We start from the raw sequence: 22,875 nt of genomic DNA on the forward strand, positions 1-22,875 counted from the left end.
AACTTCTAATAAGGCAAAACATTTAGCAGAATTTTTTTCTTTATTTCACCCTAGATGCTTGTTTGCCCTCTGAAAACTAATTTAAATCTAAATGTGTGATGTTTATAAATAGGGCAGACATGCAGCTGGTGAACTGCATTCAAGCTCCCATTGAAAGAGAAAACATAGTTTGTCATACTGGTGTATCCAGTTTTGTCAGAGCTGGAGTTTAAGTGAATTGAGAGGGTGGTGTTCAAGAAAGTTAAATTACAGGTAAACATTTAAAATGAAAGTATTTAGAATGAGAAAAATAATCACAACCAATAAAGTTTGAAAGGCTGACAACTACAACACATGGGGTACCTGGGTGGCTCAGTCAGTTAAGTATCTGACTCTTGATTTCGGCTCAGGTCAGAATCTTTTTAAAAAAAATTTTTTTTTTTTTTTTAATTTATTTGACAGAGAAAGAGAGAGCACAAGCAGGGGGAGCTGCAGCAGGAGAAGGAAAAAGCAGGCTCCCCACTGAGCAGGAAGTCTGATATGGGGCTCAATCCCAGGACCTGGGATCATGGCCTGAGCCAAAGACAGATGCTTTGAGCCACACAGGTGCCCTCTGGTTGTGATCTCAGGAGCCACAGAGTCTGTTTGAGATTTTTCTCCCTCTCTTTGGCTCCTCCCCCAGCTCATGCCCAGGCACATATGCACTCTCAAATCTTAAAAAAAAAAAAAAAAAAAAAAAGAAAAGAAAAGAAAAATAGGGCAGCCCGGGGGGCTCAAAGGTTTACCACCGCCTTCAGCCCAGGGCGTGGTCCTGGAGACCGAGGATCAAGTCCCGCATTGTGCTCCCTGCATGGGGCCTGCTTCTCTCTCTGCCTGTGTCACTGCCTCTCGTTCTGTGTCTCTCATGAATAAATAAATAAAATCTTAAAAAAAATACTACAACTATAAAATCCAGAATTACCACAAGATGTGCTTATAAATTAGTTTCATCCCCATTAATACTTTTCTTTCTTAACCATTGTGGCTGTATATACTCTTTAATCAAATGCATCATAGCAGAGATTTGATAATATTTATTATGGAGTGAATGAGTCTTTTCTCTACCATTAGAGTTGGCAAACTTTTATAGAAAAGGCCAGAGAATATTTTAGGCTTTGCAACATACGGTCTCTCAAATTGAATAGTTTTTCAATTCTGTTGCTGTAGCACAAAATCAGTGACAGACAACATAAATGAATGAGCAGGACTGTGTTCCAATAAAAATTTTTGAATCCTATGTAATTTTCACAAAGGAGTAAGATTCTTCCCCTTCCCCATATTCTAAAAATGTAAAAATTATTCAGTTCATGGACCATACAAAAACCATAGACCATGGTTTGCTAATCTTTGTTCTACTTCAATTGACATGTCTGTTTATTATTGATAACTTTTAATAGCTACTTTGAGTCTCTCAGATCATTAATGTATATTTTAAGATAGCTATAGCTATTGAATCTGAAAAACTTCCTTTTATATAAAAGCATTAATTTTTTCTCTGCTGTGACTAATTTTAAGTGTTCTTTGAATTGATACTAACCAGTTTGCCATTGATAACCTCAATGCAAACCTCAATGTATGAGTTTAAGTATCTTTGTTATGGTATTTTACATTAAGTCACCAAGAAATTTTAATATTTTCCTTAAGTGTTTATGCCATTCACTCATAGGATTCAATCTAAGAACCTATTCACCACTTCTATTAAGAATTTATCACTCCCTCTTAATTGCTTTTGCTATGCTCTGAAAAAATTTTGGTTATAATTATATGCTTAATGTTAGCATAATTTCTTTTGATTTCATCATTCACTTTAATCACTTTGGTTCATATTTCTGCATTTTTTAAATCTGAAATTTCTCTCAGTTCCTTAAAAATCACTTTAAAGAAGACAAAAGGGACTCATCATATATATCTCCCAATCGATTCCAATCTTTCATGTTTTATGGAAACATTCCAAATAATCTTCTCAAGTCACTCAATAATGTCTTTTTGTGCCAAGATGCCAGGTCAGCTGGCATGATGGACAGCAAAAGTATGCCAGGAAGCCATGGCTATGCCAGAACAGTTAGCACTCCCTGAACTGTACATAGAATTGAATGAAAACCACACCAATATGTCCCAAACTCAACCCAATATATTTCCAACTTGATTATTCTTTAGCCAGATGCCAAAAGTATCTGTAGCCACTCCGATAACCAAACAATGTAAGGGAAATAGGTAATGGAAGGGAGAGAGTTTGTAAAGACAAATTTTACCAATTACATTATCATGCTAAGACCTGGGTAGAGCTCCTCTCCTGGCCTTGAGCTTGTCTTCATTAGTCTCCTGGTCAATTCACCTATGGTTCCCAGGAAGTCTGTCATGCAGCTACCTAATAAGCAGTCTCCTGCAGTACCACCCACCACATTCTCTTGACCATTCCACAAATGGCCAAAGTTAGACATTAACTATGTAGTATTCCAGACGAAGCTAATGAGAACACATGTAGTTCAGCTTACAATTACAAAATTTTTTTTTAAACACAGGAAGTATAATCAATAGTTTTGAAAAAGAATAGATTTGAAAAGTCATTTGCTGAGATCTACATGTGATATGTATGCTTAGGACATTTCATTTGACAAAGCTCAGTAGAAAATGTATATCACAATCACACATAATTACTGATTCTAACTTAATTATGTGATTGTACATATTTATTTACTCTAGGAACTAAACAAATATAGAGTAATTAAACAGCATAACAAAAAGGCTAAATTTTCTAAGGAAAACAAGAAACTCACAAAGACTCCTGCATGTAAAAGAACATTAAAAAGGTCAATTACAAGCTTACAAAAGCAGACTATTCTGATTTAAAAGATAATTACAGTCAGCTCATTGTCTTTCTCTACTATACTAGACATTCTTTTCACTCCTGAAAATGAAGGAGAGTTTTGGGTTTGAGTATCTCCACAGCTTAGAAGGCAACCACATAACCATGCTCCTAAAGATCTCCATAAATCCCCCCTGTGTAAATGGAATCATTTGAGGGTTAATTAATCTGCTGCTCAAACCTCTCTTTGTCCTTTCTCCTGAGTTCTTTTAGCCTTGGGGCCCTCATAAAATACATTTCTGGTCCTAGATCTACAAGCTTTTGAATGTCTATTGTTTTCCTAATATAAAGCTAATAGCTTTTTTTTCAGTATTGTGATTATCCATGTAAAGGATAATTAACTCCAAGAAATTACTATTTTTTAAAAGACTTAGACACTATGGCAACAGTACAGGTACACTGAAGTGTGTTTTACATCCTATTAAGCTAAATACCATATTTAATTTTAAAATACATGTCCACAGGTCTGCCTGGCTTTGAAAAATATAAGAACACACAGATAATTTGGAATAGAAATATTACTCACATTACACAGAAAGTAGTTCACTAATTTTTGGTATTTCTAAATTATAAGCTAGCCTGTGACATTTAAAATATGGTTTACTTTAAAAACTATACACAGAATAATGAAACTGTCTCTCTCTTCTTCATGCCTTTATCAATCATCTTTATACAAACCTCTACCCTGTAGCAGTTAAGTCATGTTCCTAAGACTGACATTAATTGAAAGACCAAAATAATAATATTCTCATGAATAAGTATTATGGGGGAGATAATTACCTATCATAATTATGTTAAAGAGTTAATTTCTATGTGTAATTCTATTACTAAGTAACAATTTACAAACACTGTAGAGCTTTAGGGAATATGTTTGGAGAAAATGCTTAATTAGGCAATGGTGTGAATTTTGACATATTTCTTCATGGTTCATAGAATACTCTTGCTGACACAGATCAACAGTTTGATGAAGAGAAAATCTTATTCTTTCAATACTAAAAACAGTATTATAGGGTCACAATATGGTGAGAAACAAAAAAAATTTTTTATTTAATAAATGTCATCTTACCCAGTAAACCAAAATTAATAGCACTAAAAAATAAATTCACACTAAAATATACCACTCACAAAATATGATGGATAAGAACAACTTCGAATCTAAGAAGTTCCCCACATTAGTCAGGAATAAGCTTGGGGCATAAACATGTTGCTTCAGGGAGTCTGAGGCAGTTCACCCACCGCTTCACTGACTGTCAATATTGGCACTTACTGTGCTGTGACATTCCAACCAGAGAGTGTACTAAAGCTATGGACTCATTAGACAGGCCCCACAAAGGCCACCAAATAGAACTTGTGCTAAAGAGTTTACTTTCTTTGTTTTTTCTGCACAATTCTAACAAAGACATTAATGTAAATCACTCGCATCACATTGGATTTTTCAAGCTTCTTATAGGTTAAATCCTAAAAGGTATCAATTTAAATATTGACACTGACAATTAGACTGCTTCAAATTTAATAGTTTAGTTACTTCCTTATATTCCAATATTTAACAATTTCTTATTCCATAGGTACACGTGTGAGGTCCATTCCTGGACCACTGGGAGTTCTACGCCACCAGAGCAATAGCAACGAAAACTGGTTTGTCTTCTCAGTCACCCACATTGGCCAAGAGGCCATGTTGTAATCAGGTTCAATCACAGTATTGCTGTAAAATGTGGACTCTCACAGCACGTATTCTCACAAATTTCTCACTAATGGACCATTATGTTCGAAAAGGAAGAGGTATTCAGAAAGTTTTGTGACTCAAATTTAATTTGGTCTCAGAATCAGAGCTGTTCAAAAGTGAGTACATCCCCATGAACTAGAAACCCTTGTTAGTCTTCCCCACGAAACAACTTAATTGCCCAACTTAATTGTTTTCATCAGACTATCGCACCAGAAATATTATCAAGGGAATAGGTCAAATAATTGCTCTTCCGAGCATCCCAAAACTGCCTCGTCAACAATTTTCAGGGTGCTAAGCTGGCAGGACATTTGTTAATACCGATGAAATGAGGTTACAGGAAACATAGAAACAAGACCCATGTGCCACATTAAAAAAGAAAGCAAAGGATGGCCATGTTTTTGCCTACAGTTAGTTCTTTAACCAACCAATGGTGTGACTTACAAGGCTCTAGGCTCTAATAGTCTCCCCCTACCAATACTTTTCGTTTGATTCTTTAATATGGATTGATAGTTGATGTGTTTATTCACATCTTATATAAAATTGAGAAAATATCTTTGAAAAGCTTATTCTTTTTTCTAGTAACATATATCCTAAAAACCATGTACAGTTGACCCTTGAACATAGGTTTCAACTGCAAGAGCCCACATGTATGTAGGATTTGTTTTTCCCTCAATAAATATAGTACAATGCTGTAATTCTCTTATAATTTTAACATTTTTTCTAGCTTTATTGTGATAATATAGCATATAAGACATAAAACATACTAAATGTGTTAATCATCTGTTTATGTTATAGGTAGGGCTTCTGGTCAACAGTAGGTGATCAGTAAAGTTGCTGTGGAGTCAAAAATTATGCATTGATTTTTAGGGATGCCAGGGTGGCTCAGTCGGCCAACTCTTGGTTTTGACTCAGGTCATGATCTCAGGGTCCTGGGATCAAGCTCTGCATTGGGCTCTGCACTCAGCAGGGAGTCTGCTTGGGATTCTCCCTCCCTCTCTGCGCCTGCTTACTCACTCTAAACCTTAAAAGAAAAAAAAAAATATACATCAATTTTCAACTGGTGGGTGGTTAGCACTCCCAACCCCCTGGTTGCTCCAGGGGCTACTATAGTTGCTACTCAAATGTAGCTTTACCACAATTCTCTTTTCAAACACAATATTATCTCTGTTTGGGGTTGTAATTTGTAAGTCACCTTGGAAGAAGAAATCCCTACAAGCCTGTAGTTCATTCTTTTGTTCAGCTGCCAAACCTCCATACAGATGCCCATCCCAGTTAGAATAAATTATTGGAATTCATGTTTAGGGTTCCCAAATATCTTATATAATCAGGTGGAGACCCCTAAGTACTATGATGAATAGTTTCATCACTATCATAGGCAGCTGAGTGAATCCATGATGGAAATAGGTGATGGATTATGTTTTATAAATTTAGAATAGTAAGAAGGTTTTAAGTACACAGTCAAGAGTCCATTCTAAAGCCATAGGACAAGCATGATGACTTTTATGTAGGACAATGGGGAGATCTATGAAAAATATTACCCTGGCTTAGTATATTTATTAAAAATGTAGAATTCAATCTTTCACTTCTAAGAATAGTAAAAGCTTCTTTCATTCAAAATTACTCAAATAAGTCATTTTAAAAAATTCTTGAAAAATAACTTGCTTTCAAGAGTCATTTTATCTCCTATCATCACCAGATGATAAAACCAACAGAGGTCTTGACTAGAAGTCTTGATTGGGCTTTGTTGGGAAGGATTCTTCCCCTCTCCCCACCAGATTAGACAGTTATAATTCCTAGTTAGAGGCCAGAGGCCTACTGTCCCATCATCTTTTTCTTTACACCACAAACCACGTTCATCCACCCAACCCTCTTAATTTGCTCAGAGTATAAAAATACTGGATCTCACATTCAGTTGTAGGTTTAGTATATTCTAATCTATCCAGTACTGCTATGCTTATCCTATGTATTTTAGATGACTGGGGCAAGGATGGTGTGATTTTTCTTCTTGGTTCAGCACCTGATCACTTGGGCCACTCAGTGCACTGACACCGAGTGACATAGGATGCTTCTGTTGATGTAAATGTTCCAAGAAGAGCAATGTACAAAGCACGGCTATAAAGTAGGTCTCAAAGAAAGGGTTGGGTCCTGGGAATCTGTATTTAACACACCCCATGTGATTCTGATGCTGGTTAGTGGGAACTAGGTGTTCAGAAATACTGTTATTAAGAAGTCACATCCAAGCATCAGCATCATGGCTTTCTATGCAAACTTTGAACATTGCTTTTGCCATAGTGAGCTTGAGGTTTTTTCCCTTCTAAAAGGGATTTAGCAACTTGTCCTTTGAGAGATTTTCACAAAGCAATGTCCAAGAATTTGAAGTTTGTGTTGCTGAACAGAATCAAAGAAAAGCTCCCTATGATTCAAAATGCATGACAGTGAAATACAGGGGTACTCTGCTAGGTGATTTACATATATTTTCTGGTTTAATCAAAGGGTTACATGCTTTCTTTGACATGGATCTTCAAGAATGATTTTATGGCAGACTATGCACCAATTGACAAGGATACAGCAGTGAACACAACATACAAAATCCCTCTCATCACTGAATTTATCTAGTGAGAAACAAAAATAGACATATATCATACATGAAATGGGACAAAGTCCCAGAGACAAAATAACTTGGGAGAAGGGAAAAGACAAATGGGTAGGTTACAGAGTGGTCAGGGCAAGGCTCTCAGAAAAGATGCCCTGGGAAAAAGGAAGTGAGGGACATGATTGGATTAGATTCTTGATTTATGTTGAAAATCTGGCCAATAGGCTATACCAATAATTCAACTGCAGGAGAGAAAGGAAAATTAAGGATGACTCCAGAGCCTTTGTTTCTGAACAGAAACAATGAAGTTCCCATTTATTGACAATATAAAGGATGGTATTATTATACTTGAATTCTTTCTTAAAGATTAGGAAATATAGGTTCCCATTGATTATGAACTTGCCACAGGTAACAGCTTGTACTGTGGTGGAGGTGGCTTTGAATGGAGTCTGTCAAACTCTGGAGCCTACATAATCATAAAAGCAGCTGTAGGACACCCCCCCCCCTCCCCGCCCTGCAGTATTCTGGCTTTGAACATAGCCTAAAACCTAAGAATGATCTAGATGGGGAGAGAACTGGATCACTGTATCTGTGCATAGTTTTGAGAGCACTGCCCTACCAATCTATTGATACCACTCTGCACACTCCCTAAACAAAGCAAAGGGACCTCCTGTTCCCTTGGCTTGACATTTCAAAGATTCCTGTTGCTCATTTTTATCTATATATAGGCAGGTCCAGCCCCAGGCAGGTGCAGGATGCAGAACAAATCTCAGTGCCTGTTCACTATACCACCACCCTCTGGCATATGGTATGTGGGTGGAATTAGGTTAAAAAGAACATCAAGGACAACCTTGGAGGCAAAATGAAATCATCACCAAAAGGAAACAAGCGGTAGAATAAAGAGGGAATGCTAGATGATAAAGACAGTGTTGGAGTGCTGATTATATGTATAAGGAATCTGCAGCTGACCATCTGTCCATTGTTTTTTCAAAGTTTCTACGTAGACAATTAAGTTTCAGGCTGGGGAGAAGAAAGGAAAAAAGCATGTACTGATGATCTGCTATGAGCCACACACTGAAATAGGTCCTTTTATATACATTTTCACAACACCATGTGGCATTTTCTGTATGATGCCATTTTTTTTTTTTTTTTATACATGAGGTCACTGGGGTGGAGACTTAACTCTGTTATACAAGATCAGTCTGTAACTTCCATGAGGGCAGGACTATCACTGCCATGTTCATACTGCACCCCCAATCCCTAGTGCCTAATGGCCTGGAATTCTGGGGATATAGATTCTTGAGTCAATGGTTTGTGTGTGTGTGTGTGTGTGTGTGTGTGTGTGTGTGTGTTAAGTAGCCTCCACACCCAGTGTGGAGCGCAAGGTAGGGCTTGAACTCAGGACCCTGAGATGATCAAGACCTGAGCTGAGATCAAGAGTCTGATGCTTGACTAAGCCACCCAGGTGTCCCAGTGCTTCCCTTTATTTCCATTTCTGGCCATTGAAAGAAGAAGGTCAAAACAAAGACAAAACAAAACAGCAAAACAAAGAGGAAGGTTTTAGGATTCCCAAGGCTGCTTCCGCTATGCAAGCAGCTGTGTTTATGAGCTTGGGGAAGCAGAGCCAGCCAGCAGGAACACCCTCCAGCAGTGATGTTTACCATCTGAAGGGCAGCTAAGGATGGAAAAACTGGGAGAGGTGGGCAGGCATTCCTGGATAACTATAGTTCGCCTACTCTCAATTTCAACAGGAAAAGGGAGACCACTTTTAAGCAGATAGTTGTGTCTGCTCCACAAAGCACTTCTCAGAAGTCTGTCATCCCCCCAAGGGTTCTGGTTCTGGAGTTTCAGTTCTGGAGCACTGCCTCCACCACCAAGGCTTTTCAGCAGCTGGTAGAACCACTTCCTGTTCTTTGCCACCTGCTTCTGAGTCACTGGTCTTTACATTTCTGAAGTACACCCAAGCCCCCCCTCCCCAAAGGCCTAAATTCATTTGTTCCAGTACCATTTATTCTGAGCAGAGACACTGATTAAAAATACAGAAGGTAGCATTTACAGGACACAAGGAATTGTGCAAAAGTCTATCCCTGGATACAACAATTTTGTAAATGGAACTTTTTCTTCTGTATTTACATTCCTACCCAAGTAATTTGAGATGGATTTTTTCCCCTGCACTAAAAAATAAAGACCTGGATCCACCTGTGTTAACAAAAATTGCCCTTTATCATGGATTCAAAATAAACTCAGGCAAAATCCAGCAGCTGTACTCAGTTGCTACCTGGCTGGAAACAACTCCTATAATTTTCAACTTTAGAACAGTAATTCAAAGCACCAAAACTTATAATTCTCTAAATATTCAAGTTCGACAGAGTAATGATCCTCCCATTAGGCAATAGCATTTCTGATTCATCTACAAAAAAATGTACAACCCAACATATTTCAAAATTTTTGAGTAGGACTTAACTCATAGTTGTGAATGATTCGTCCTTGGTATATTTGTGATACCACTCCTATCTTCATACAGTGTTTAGTATTAGCAGGAGAGAAAATAGGACTGCTTTTGTTGCTGGTAGCATTTGTTCCACTCTGCTCCCGAAAAGCAGGTTTCCCTCCCCACCACCCTGAACCCATGTCCCTTGGCCATACCCTCTTCCTCCCCCATTACAACATATCCTTGTTTTTTAATTTTAACTTTTAATAAGGGAGCAATTTTCAAATCCTAAGTATAAGAAACTAGTAGGAGGCAATATGTTTGGTATTTCGCTCAATAGACTGTAGGGAAGGGCAAGATGTGCTTAGAAAGGAGAGAATACCCAATGCCATTTCCTTCTTTTATTCCTTCATCCTACAGAAAAAAAAAAGGCCCTGTTTTGCTGCACCCTTCACAACCTGAACAGAAAGATAAAAATAGCACCAGCTATTACCCGCAGAGACTTAAAAACAGTGACTTGGTAATAACAAATCACTACCAATCACATCAAAGGCACTTGTACTACACAACTGGTGAATCCATTGAATCCATGTACATCTGCTTGTGTATTTGTCATGTACAATATTTGTTATATTTTGCTATTCAGTTTAAATACCTGTATGCATGTGAAGTAAAAAGACATCTATGTAATTTAAGATTTTATTTATTCATGAGAGACACAAAGAGAAGCAGAGACACAGGCAGAGGGAGAAGCAGGCTCCCTGTGGGGAGCCCAATATGGTACTCAAGCCCAGGACCCTAGGCAGATGCTCAACCACTGAGCCACCTCAGGTGTCCCAATATCTAATAATTCAGGCCAGGTTAAGCCATTATATCTTCAAGTAGGCTCTTTAGGCTTCTGGTTTTCACTTGACATTGTTTTGGTTTGGGCTTGAAATATCTTCTTGGCATGTATACATGCAGAAAGTCTGGGATTTCATGGGATTTCACAGAATCATTTCTGAATCCATTTTTGGTAAATGGTTGGCAAAAGATCAAAGAAGGGATCTTCCACCAAGTGATGGAAAGGAGAACTGGGGACTCTCCAGGCTGAGTGCCTTCCCCCCCTGTCTTCCTTTAACTTTTCTTCTCACTGGGACCCAGAACTTTTATACATAAAGTTTTCTAAGTATCAATACAGACCTACTGAGTAAGCAGCTCTAAAAGTGAGGCTTAGGCCCCTAGTTTTTGTTTTTTTTTAATCCTTTTTAGATGATTTTGAAGTGGAGGAAGGTTTAGGACAAGACCTGTTTGCCAGTAAGTCCCCATCTGTTACATCCCTTATTCTGAAAGCAGATAATTGCTATCATTTATTAATTTATTAATAATGCATAGGGTTTCTTTAGCTAAGGCCCAACTAGAAATTCTAGGCTGAGAGGCGTGTGTATGTGCACACACACACACATGCACACACGTGCACATACCATGGTTCCTTGGTTCCTTGTGATGATTATTTGGGGTTATTTATCTGAGCAAAGTAACATCCTGCCTTGGTTAACCCTTCTTTACTTAACTCTGGTGTCAACACACTACCAAAGTCTGGCATATTTCCAATCCAGCATCCCCAGAAGCAACTAGCTCTCCTTTCCCCAAACATGAGGATCCTTGTTTCTCCATCCAAAAACGTTTCCATTTAGCCTTATGTATTATTGATACCCCCTACCATTAAAGAACAGATGCTTCAGGTTCCATGTTTCCTTCTGCACTATATAATAAATCAAGCATTGTGCTATATTTTTATGCCCTTTACAATTATTCTTCTTGGAATACATTGTATTATTTGACCAGAATTGGGCTGTGATTATAGGAAATCATGGGAATACGCCATGCTCAGCAGCCTTTTCAGGGAACCCCTTCTATCCACACCACTCTTTATGCCTGCATGTCTTCTTCCAACTCCCTTTAACACTTCACAGGCACAGAATGCTGGCCCTAAAGTCTCTCACTTTGACAATATACTACACTTGTGGTACGACAAAAAAAAATGTAACACTGATGTTCCCAATAAATGTTAACACCAACTCTTCCTGAATGGGAAGAGTGAAAGTAACATGTTCAAGAGCACCTGCATGAAACACATGCTTTCTGGGAGAAAATGTGAAAATTAGATATGGAAAATCCTTGAGATAAGTTTTCACAACAATTAAAGATGAGATGGTGAAGAAGCAGAGTCATTCACATTAAACAAAAGAACAGAATAGTTGCCTTTGTCAGAAAGAAACACTTCCCCATTAGAATTACAGCCTGTAGCCACTCTTCATTCAGAGCTCTGCAAACCCAGTCCATTGAGAGATGGTTCCAAGGAAGTTACCTTTTGGCAGAACACAGGGACTGAAGTTATGCAAGAAACACTCCTTCCTACTTTTCCTCAACAGCCATGGATTGTTCCCTATTAAACTGGCCAAACACATCTCTTTTACTTCTTGGAGAATTGAGAAGAATATCAATCTGTTGTGTACACAGTTTGCAAAAGAGGAGAAAGTCCAAGAACCAGTCTGTTGCGATAGGACATGCTGTGGGCCTAATGTTAGGGCCCAAAGTTTTCTCAGCCTTTAAGCATTCCTATTTGCCTTGGAGGAAATGCAATCATAAGAGTTTCTGAGTGGTGGTGGTAGCAATAATGACATGTATGTACATGCATCCACATGGAGAAGGGCAGTGCATGCTGTTTTATTTTACACTATAAATAAGTTTGTGTGTTTCACAGTACTGCTTAAGAATTACCAAAAAAAAAAAAAAAAAGATACCATGGTCTCCTGTTCCTGTGAGAACAAAGATCAGAATCTGAATTCATTCAAACCCAGACTTCCATGCATTTTAGAACAATTAATGAAGTTAATACATCAATTTATTTAAGTGCATTGAAATAACCTTTATATCTTGTTTCAGTATTGCCAGACTGAAAAACTAGGTTCTACAGTCAAAATTTATGAAACACCTGCAAATTACTTTTCAGGATTCAAAGACATTACACTAGAAGCTGATTGGTTGAGACTCAGAAGCAAGCATCCAAAAAAAAAAAAAAAAAAAGAGAGATGAAGATAGTATTTAATGAATAGAAAAGGAAAGTAGGAAAGTAAGTGTTTTCATGGTCTCTTCTTTCTTCCTTCCACTAACCCCTACTAACCTCTCCAATCAGAATATCACCAAAACAACCTTTAGCTGCCCCTCAAACTTCAAGCCTTGATATAAATCATAAAGACTAAATATTTTCTTCTGAAATAATTATTTTAATTCAATTTCCTGATTAAGAATAGCCTGAGTCATGTTTAACCAAAGAGCCCATACAAATTGAGGAGACTGAAGATTAATACTTTTACCTTTAGTGTCTAGCTTATCTAATATATATATTCTTTCCTAATATACTTTCTAGGACTATTCGTTTCTAAGTCTCTGGATTAAAGGCATATAAAGTCCGACTGGAATTGATGTTGGTAGCAATTCATTTTCCCTCTAGATAAAATGAGTATTTCAACTTAAGAAACCAACATCTAAAAAAGGAGTTGGCATTCTTTTTGCAAACATGTTCCCAAAGTTTGGTAAGGCTTAAAATTTATCCATCTATGTATCATTTGGTGAAAAATAAGTTATTGCAATAAAATGCATTGTTAATCCAAACTGGTCAACACGAAAGACTAAAGATTTAATGAATACCTTCTTACTGTATTTGGTTTTAAGAAAACTAAATGTAGGATCATAAAAATCTTTCAGTGGGGAAAATGGTTTACAAATGATCATGTGATTCTTAACATCCAGCATAACACTGCCTCATATGGCACAGAGAGGATTTTAACTAATAAAGGAAATATATTTTAAAAGTTATTTGAAAACTCCAAAGAAAATTGATCCGATTTTCTAGTGCCTTAAGTTATATATCAAATTGCTTGGGGGGTGGGGAGTATTACAGCTCTGCCTCAATTTCCTTAAAGAAAAAAAAAATCAAACTTTCTATTCAGGAGTTAAAACTATTTTCTTACAATCGTAGAGCATTGTAGCTGAAAAGAATCTCATGGGACTTTTCCAACCTCTTAATATTTACAGGTAAGAAAACTAGGGGCCAGATAATTTAAGTGGCTTGTGGTCATCTTCATTGCTAGCTTTTTAGAGATAGGTTAGATCAAGTCTTCTTAGAGATAGGTTAGATTCAAGTCTTCTAAGCTTTGTAGTACAGATTTGCTTCACTCAGCGGTCAACCACAAAGGTTAGAACTTTCAACTGGAAAGTGAATAGTCATAGTCAACTACTTCCAGCCCCCATGGTTACACAAGGAAAGGGAGTTCAACAAACACTGCCGGCCTTTGCTCCCAGTTTGGAGCAGGAATTACAATGCCCATTTCTCTTACTTTCTCCACACATCATGGGCTGCCATTGTCAGCAGAAGCAGGCAAAGAAAGTGAAACACTTTACCTGTGTTTTTTCTGAAGACAGATAATCTAGGAATTCAGGAATCTTGTTTGTTCCAACAAAAGATTTGTCCAAAAAAAAATTGCTAACTGCTATCCTTAAGAGGACTTTTGTTTGGTATCATGTTAGCGAGGCTTAACACAATGTAAGGGAACATTGGCCCGGCAGCCATGAAGTGAGGTATTGAGACACATGAAGTTGCCAGATCAGAGAGGGGACACAGGCAGTTAATTATTCTGCTCCCCTCTTCTTTAAGGAAAAGCGCCTCCAGACTTAAAGAAAAATGAACCAGAATTTTGATATATTTGTAGTGAGACAAAATCTAGTTACTCTAAATAGAGGGAATTATCTTGCCAAGTATTGAACCATCCTGTAAGTTCAATCAAGAACCATTTGTGGTCATCTATGTGCAATCAGGGGAGAAAGAAATTTGAATAGACTAAAGATACAAAAATTCTTGGCTCAAGTTTCAAAAACATAACTTCTAGAAATCATACACTGTTCACATTGACTCCAATCCCTGATAAAATTCCATAATGGATTCACCTAGTTGATTTCAAGAACTGAGCAAGCTAACAATTCACTAAAAATATTAAAGGGATTTTGTTTACTTGTTTTGAATCATGCATCAGGAAAAACTATAGAGGAAACCATGATTTTGCCATAGTCTGACTCTCTTATGATACACTCGAGGCCACCACAGAGGAATGTGGCTTGGATAGTAGTAGTGTTGGAGTCTGTTCAACTATACAGAACCTTTCAGAAGCTGTTAGCAATCCAGAAAAAAAAGGGGGGGGGGGGAACCTACACTCCATATCATGATCTACAATGTCCTACAGAGCCGACCCCACCTACTTCTCTCCTGGGTTCACTAAGCTTCAGTCATGCTAGTGACTTTCTATTCTTAACCAAGCTCATTCCTTCCTGTTTGCATCTCCTATTTCCTTCTGCTGGAATGTTCTCGCAGCTCTTTGAATAGCTGACTCCTTGTCAAACTGAAGGCATTGTTAGATGCCACCTATTCAGAAACTCCCTCTAAATTCGATGGCCACCTACCCAACTCTGTCATTTTCTACCCTGTTTCCTACCACACTATTTTCCATCTCCTCCATGAAGATTTCAGCTTCGTAAAGCTAAGACCTTGTTTATTTATTCACCAAGCCTCCACAGGGCTTAGCACAACACCTAACACATACTAGGCTTCCATGAGCACTGAATAAATTAGTAAACTAATGAAATACAACCCTATATTGCAACATCATAGCTTCTATCTGGCATTTTAGAATACAGTATTTTTATCAATGTCTTATTTTGAGGTATAGAAGGCCGGGGTCTTTATTTGTTGTATTTTTTCCCATTATACCAGGTAAATACACTACATGCTGAAATAAGAATTCAAAGGGCCCTGAGGGAGTAAGAGGACAAACTTATGCAAGGAGAGGACAAAGCAAAGGTACATGAAACATTTGTACCTAGAATCAAAGGAATTGTGTGTGCCAGCATAGGACAGGGCAACTTGGTTTGTTATCAGGATTTGTAAGAAGTACCTTGAGTCTTAGTTCATCGCAATTTTGTTATGTACCAACAGCATGATGTATTAAAAAAACACTGGAGACTTGAAATCAAAAGTGGTTACTTGCAGACCAAATTATATACTTGTTCAATTCTAGACATTAACATTTTAGAAAACAGGAAGAAAAAAAAAAAAAAAAACTAGGGCACCTAAGTGGCTCAGCCGTTGAGCATCTGCCTTCCGCTCAGGGCATGATTCCGGGATCCGAGATTGAGTCCCATATCGGGCTCCTTGCAGGGAGCCTGCTTCTCCCTCTGCTTGTGTCTCTGCCCACCGGCCCCCCCCACCCATCTCTCATGAGTAAATAAAATCTTTAAAAAAAATCTAGATGTAGTTGAAAGAGAAAAATGATTATGAGTATAGGGGCCAAGGACAGGCTGCCTCAACATGGGCCACTTTGACAGGAAGATTATTTTTTACTTAAAAGAAATCAAAACGCAGCAGATGCAAGGGAAGCTCTGTTACCTCCTCCACAACTGCCTAAAAGAATTTAGATAGGAGAACCTGCTCCAGGGAAAGAACTTTCAGCATAGAGAACTACATTATAATGTGAACTATGTATGATAGGGAGGAACCTAGCAAGGCCACTCTAATCCAAGTCCTCTGTCTTGTTTTTGAAAGGCCTAGCAAATATATACCAAAAATTTACTTTTTCATCTTTCTAGAAATTGCATTCTTTCCCCTCAAAGTCCCAAACCCCTATACCCACATTACCATTCATGGTTTTTTCCCAGTTTGATATTTAGTTTTTAAAGATGAGCAGGGCAGAGTGGGGCAACACACTGAGCAAACATAGGGGTGGTAGGGGGAGGCAAAGGGAGACAGAATCTCAAGTAGACTCCATGCCTTGCATGGAGCCCTTCGTGGGGCTGGACCCATGATCTTGAAATCATGACCTGAACAGAAATCTGGAGTCAGACATTCAACCGACTGAGCCACTCAGGTGCCCCAGTTTGCATTTTTCTTTCCTACCATTGATTACTAACAAGGTTATGACCTAGCAGTAAAAAATTAAGTAAAATCTCAAGATTTAAAACCAAGAAAAACTAAATCACATATTTTGACCAGATCCTGGAATATTTCCCAAATAAACAATTATCACATTCCATATTTCAGAAAAAAAAGACTAAGGATTCATGCCATTAATTTACAAATATATCTAGTATGAATTCATGAGTTTGATCTATTTTTCAATGAGACTGCCTCTCTTAAAATGCTCTTTTTCCCCCCAAATGTTTAAAGAATTAAAACACCCTTATTTCTTAAGCAGTTGAGGGTCTTACTATTTAAAAAATGCAGCAAATCCAGATTCAAAGTATATAGTCATTATAACTAGTCATCACCACTTGTTCTCCACTGAAAATGGCAAATTCTTCCCTGGGTCCTCCTTCCAGTGGCTCCTATGGACCACAGAGGTTGTTAACCTCTAGATGCTCTATCCCAACATAGCTCTATTCAAAGTTCTGTGAAAGGCATAGAGCCCTAAGACAGTAAAAATCCCATTTTTAAGATTTTTTTTTTTTATTTGCAAGCATGGGCATATGGTAGAGGGAGAGGGAGAAGTAGGCTTCCCGATGAGTAGGGAGACCATGCAGGACTCAGTCCTAGGACCTGGGGATCATGACCTAAGTTGAAGGCAGATGCTTAACTGACTGAGCCACCCAGGCACCTCTAGTCTCCTTCATTTTAAAAGGACATACCTCATTTTATCAGTCTTTGGAATGTTTATGTATATGTGGATTCCACATACATAATCTTTATTTCTCCTGTTAGTCTGTCTTACGTCAATTTGATTCTTAGTCCAGCTAGAAGGATCTTGAAGGGCAGGAAATTCTTCTTCTCTTATAAGAGGCATGGAAACTACCCTCATGATAAATGAATCTGAAGCTGTTGCAAGTAGCCTCAAGTAGAAATTTTCTGATACTTTATAGTCTCAAAATATGTTAGATTATTCCATAAAAGAGTGAATTCCTTGTCAATAGATTTCTGCTTCATGATTAGCAGTTAGGCTACAGTGGAGAAATACTCACAAACCAAACTTATTTGGTTAATGACGAATGATTTACAGAATCATAGCTGAGCTTCTATACTCCCTAGTTTTAATCTGCAAATAATTTTAGTATTTAATTATATGTTGGTGGACCATGAAGACCCCCACTGGATGGCTCAACAGATTTAGAATAGCTTTGTTGAAATGTTCCTGAAGGCTGCCTTTTCACTCCACTCACTAGGCAACTCTAGTTAGGTCTACTTCTCAGGGATGCTGGTAGATATATTCTTCTCCATCATGAGAAAAGCGTATCTCCATTCTAAATGTTCATTATGGTTTATGTATTTCAGTGTCATGCAGTTTTGATTAGCATGAGTCAGCCTTTCCAAGTCTATGAAGTGCTGAACATAGTAGGGAGGGAGACCATGGGCTATAGTAATAACACAACATAATAGTACCTCGGGTAGAAAGCCATCTGGCCCTCATATGTCCACACTATTACTCCCTCCTTAAGTTCCATCATTCTGTACTGACTCCATACTTCAGCTATTTAGCCTAGAGAGAGTATAAAGAGATGTTTGATTTCTGGGTATGAATAAGAACCACTGACTAGAAGGATAATTAAGAAACCTACAGGTTAGAAGGTAAGTCAGAGTGTTACAGAGCATACAAGCTGATATGGAAAGGAAATGTTCCAAGATCAAAGGAAAAGATAGCTTTAAACAACTGGGTTATTTTAACCTCAAAAGCAAAGAAGCAGGACTCTTTCATAGGGACAGGACTGAGGATGAATAAGGTTAGTCTGAAGTTTGCCACTTGGAGAAAACCTATGTGATGATCCGTAGGCCTGAAATAAGTCTACCTTCACTAAAGATTCAGTGGAAAGGACTTCAGAGGAAAACTCCTAAGTGACACAGACATTCAAGAAAAGGCTGCTAAATCAGATTCATGCATTTAACTAGGAAGATGACAATGAAGCAGTATTCATCTGTGCACATTTTTGGAAGTAAAAAACTCCTGCTTTTCTTCCAGAAGAGTGGAAGGAGAAACTATTCCAAGGCTGGCTTGAGTTAGAACTCAATGAAATGCATCAAATACACAATGGAACATTCAAAAATCAACGGAATCTTCCTCTCCTTGGCTGTGAAGGGGCTCTTGAATCATTTTTTTTCCAAATACTATGTGACCCAGGGTATCAGCAGTCCACAGACAGTGGACACATCGCCTTGCATTTCTTTATGCTTACTTTGTGTTTGGGAATGACACTGACATAGCACAGACTTTATAAATGATACATAAAATGAAATGTTCTTGACCAGTGCACAAAGAGAATATCATTATGGACTGCTCTGTGATTCTTGTCACTGTATATTCAACTCACAGCTGTGAAAAACCCATGCTCTGAGTTCTTAACCAATAATTGCCCCTCAACCTACTTAAGTCAGTTGCTTATGTTCTAAAATATATTAGCTATCTTGGCTCCTTTCATTCCTTAAATATCTACCCCAAGATGAGCCATGATCTGAGAAATAAGTTATGCCCACATACACAAATATTCTTGTTGATTTCATTAAGAAGGAAACATTTCATTTCTTTCAATAAAAGCTTTTGAAATCTGGATAGGAAAAGACTGAGGCAAAGAGAAAGAACAAAGTAATGCCATTTGGCTTTCTGGTTGGTATATATGGTAGGTACACTCAAGTTCTCACCTGCCTGGTGACTTCAGGGCAAGCATCCAGCTACTTCCTCAGGCTTAATTAAATCTGCAGCTGACCTGCAAAGAAAGGGATGTGTGTTTGCCATCTAGAGATAAAAAAGGAGGCCCAGAAGATTTGTGACCAATATCAGATATTCTAACAAGTTGGTGCTAGAGACAGAAATTAAAAATTGTTATATCAAGTTCTCCCAGCCACTAGATTTTAGCCTTCAGATGATATAGCAGCTGACCAATGATCAGTGACATTTTTCCTACACATGTATATATGTTCCAAGTGACAAAAAAATAGATTTTTAAGTATTTGACAAATAAGCACATTTTGTGTGTTTCAAAACATTTAAGCATACAAAGCATTGCTTTGTATCATGAATAAAAACTATGAAGTCCAATTACAGGATCTGAGCTGTTGGCAGTGCTTGTAACAGAAGAATTAAGGATGGGCCCAATAGCCTATTCAAATGAGGATACATGAGCCTTTTTTCTTACCACTAACTTTTGAGAACTGCTATTTGTAAGACATCTAGGACCTAATTATTTAGGTAAACAAGGGTGGTCATTTGCTTAAGGAAAGAAAAAAATCCATTCACTCACTAGCTATGCCACTTCATCACTTACTAACACCTTTTTCTAGCAGTTTGTGTATTGCCTGGCTATAACAAAGAGCTGGAACTAAGAATCAATGAAATAGTAAGAATCCATTTTCAAATCCCACAAAGGAACCCAGGGCAAACTTTAAAACAAATACAACCTACTGTGTGAAAAAGATTAATTCCCAGACAGAAGTAATGAGAAAGAAAATCTAGGAATCTCATTTATAGAAACCACACTCACCTCTTCTGAAAAGGCACCCACTGAGCAGTCATGGGCATAGCTCTCCAGCCTGTCAAAAGAAGGATTGGGGGCAACCCGGGTGGCTCAGTGGTTTAGTACCACCTTTGGCCCAGGATCGAGTCCCATGTCGAGCTCCCTGAATGGAGACTGCTTCTTCCTCTGTCTGTGTCTCTGCTTCTCTCTCTCTCTCTCTCTCTCTCTCTCTCTGTGTGTCTCTCATGAATAAATAAATAAAATCTTTAAAAAAAAAAAAAGAAGAAGAAGAAGAAGGATTGGGCAACCTTCCTGGATCTGAAGGATCCTAACAGAGACCTTGGTAGTGGTTTTAAAGACAATGAGTGGTGGTCACATGGCTATAGGTCCTCAACCAGGCTACTTATCTTGAGATTCATGGACTTCATACCAAGGGCTTAGAATTCTGCTCAGTGACTGAATTCACAACCTGACATGGTTCTGTGTTGTCATTAACCCACCAGAATAGCTCAACTCACGTGTTAGCTTCTGTCATCTTCAATTTAAGGATATCTAGCATGTGCCAGATGTTTAAAGCATGAAAATCATAGGTGGATTTAAGAGAACTTAATTTTGAGGTTTAAAGAAAACCGGGAATATCTGTGGAAACATGTTTGTTCTCTTTGAATCATTTTAACAAATGAGAGGTTTATGGCAATTTGGTAAACCTAACGCACATGGCTGGAGTTAAAATACATTCCTCCCTTATTTTAATTCAATTCAGAGTAGCCCACAAGACCCTAAAATTCTTATTATAGGCATTCTATAATTGGGTGTTTTTATATGGTATGGGAACTGAGGAGGATCAAGAATTTTTCCTTAGCATAAAGACTCATTTTGCCCTGCATGCTAAAATGTTCTTTTCCTCATTTCCCTTAGGTAGATTTGCAATGGTGTTTTAACATCTGAAACTGCCATCCATGAATTTGAATTTCTGCATCATTAAATGGGCAACAAGCTAGCGCTAGTGGATGAAAATATGAGCTGGAAGAGAACACCACCATATGGAATGATGATCACATAATGAACCAAGCAACCCAAGAACTGAATTAGTCAGGCTACTTAGAAACACAAAACAAGGTTATAGCACTCTTTTGAAATTACTACACTCACAAATGATAAAGAATATTACTTTCTAATCTTGATATCATCACCTCAGCCCAGTAAGTCTTATAATGTCTCCAAATTATTCCAAAGGATGTAGGCAGTTCTCACAAACTTCAGAGAAAACTATAGAAATATTTTAACCCTTCTTTTTCAATAAAACATTAGGCTGTATTTTGACTATTGCACAAAGATGTACGGTTTTTTAAGGTGTAACTCACATACAATATCCTATTAGTTTTAGGTAACAATATTTTTAAATATTTGTGGTTTTGAGAGCACATGTGCGTGCATGCATACATGAATGGGGGAGGACCAGAGAGAGAAGGAGAGAGAGAGAGAGAGAGAGAGAGAATCTTAAGCAGGCTCCACATGCAGTGAAGAACCCAGTACCAGGCTTGATCTCACGACCCTGACATCATGACTTGAGTTGAAATCAAGAGTTGGCCACTTAACCAACTGACCCACTCAGGCACCCCTAGGTGACAATATTTTTAAGTTGAAAGCTCTAACCTTGTGCAAGTCACAGCTGGGGTTTACATAACCAAATTTATTATTAACAGCAAGTGGTTTCCTTAAGACAAGTCTTAGAATGAGGATATTGAGGGTAACAAATAATGCTGTCTCCTATTTGATCTTTACTCAAGGGACTTTGATACTCTACAGTTTGATAAACTACTCTGATTATGGCTTGAATTATAAGTGGTTGGATACACTTACACTTCAATACTACATACACATGTAATATATTGCAGTAATAACCAACATGTTAAACTAGCAGTGATGATTTAGATTGTCCACAATATCTAAACAACTCCCAGGAAATAATAGGTGTTAAGAGTCTTTGAAGACACGTTAACCATTTTGGTCACCAGAAGGTCTTGAAAAAACCCTCCAAATATATAGACATTTCGGCATAGTTAAAAGCAGTAAGCTATGTGGTGCGTGGGATTTCTACATAAAATATCTAATTTAATCTTCATGAAAAGCTTGTCAGTTATGTAAAATGTAAATAATAAAACCTAAGTTTAAAGGATTTGCCCTAGATCACATAGCTAATATAGAAGCAAAGCCAGCCTGGAAATATAGTAAAACTTGAGTAGCATTTACTGTGTATCAAGCATTGCTCTCAGAATTTGATGGATTCATTTAATTTAATCTTCGGAAGGGTAGACAGAGGCCCAAGGTCACATGATTAACAGTTGGTAGTATGGCTTCAGAGTCTGTGCTCATAACCACCACCCTGTCCTAGCTCTGGGAGTTTCTGGATAAATAAAAAATACTAAGGCCTAATATTTTGGGATTCTGGCCTAGTGTTGGACAGTATAAATAGCCAAATACAAATAGAGCAGCAATAAAGATTGAATTCCCAAATGTTCTGTAAGTAAAAATAAAATCTTAAGATACCAAAATTCTTATTTCTAGGTCATTCTCTTGACTTTCTTTAAAAACATAGCTGTCTTGCTTCAAATCACCTAAAATTTTTTTTCAGAAAATAGCAATATGTCTCCAAGAAACTCCTAAAGATTGTAATGCACTAGAACAGTCCATCACCACATAGAAGTTTGGTCAAA

General features: G+C 37.7%; 1 long non-coding RNA gene across 1 annotated transcript in view; it reads right to left on the reverse strand.

The window, feature by feature from the left end:
- LOC140634666 (uncharacterized) overlaps positions 1-22,875 on the reverse strand; it is a 174,115-nt gene that overhangs the window by 116,447 nt on the left and 34,793 nt on the right. Inside the window, exon 2 of the long non-coding RNA XR_012032067.1 lies at positions 19,347-19,411. This is a non-coding gene — a long non-coding RNA (uncharacterized lncRNA). The remainder of the gene's footprint in view (positions 1-19,346; positions 19,412-22,875) is intronic.

Source organism: Canis lupus, chromosome 6 (genome assembly GCF_048164855.1).
Source record: "Canis lupus baileyi chromosome 6, mCanLup2.hap1, whole genome shotgun sequence".
Taxonomy (NCBI): domain Eukaryota; kingdom Metazoa; phylum Chordata; class Mammalia; order Carnivora; family Canidae; genus Canis; species Canis lupus.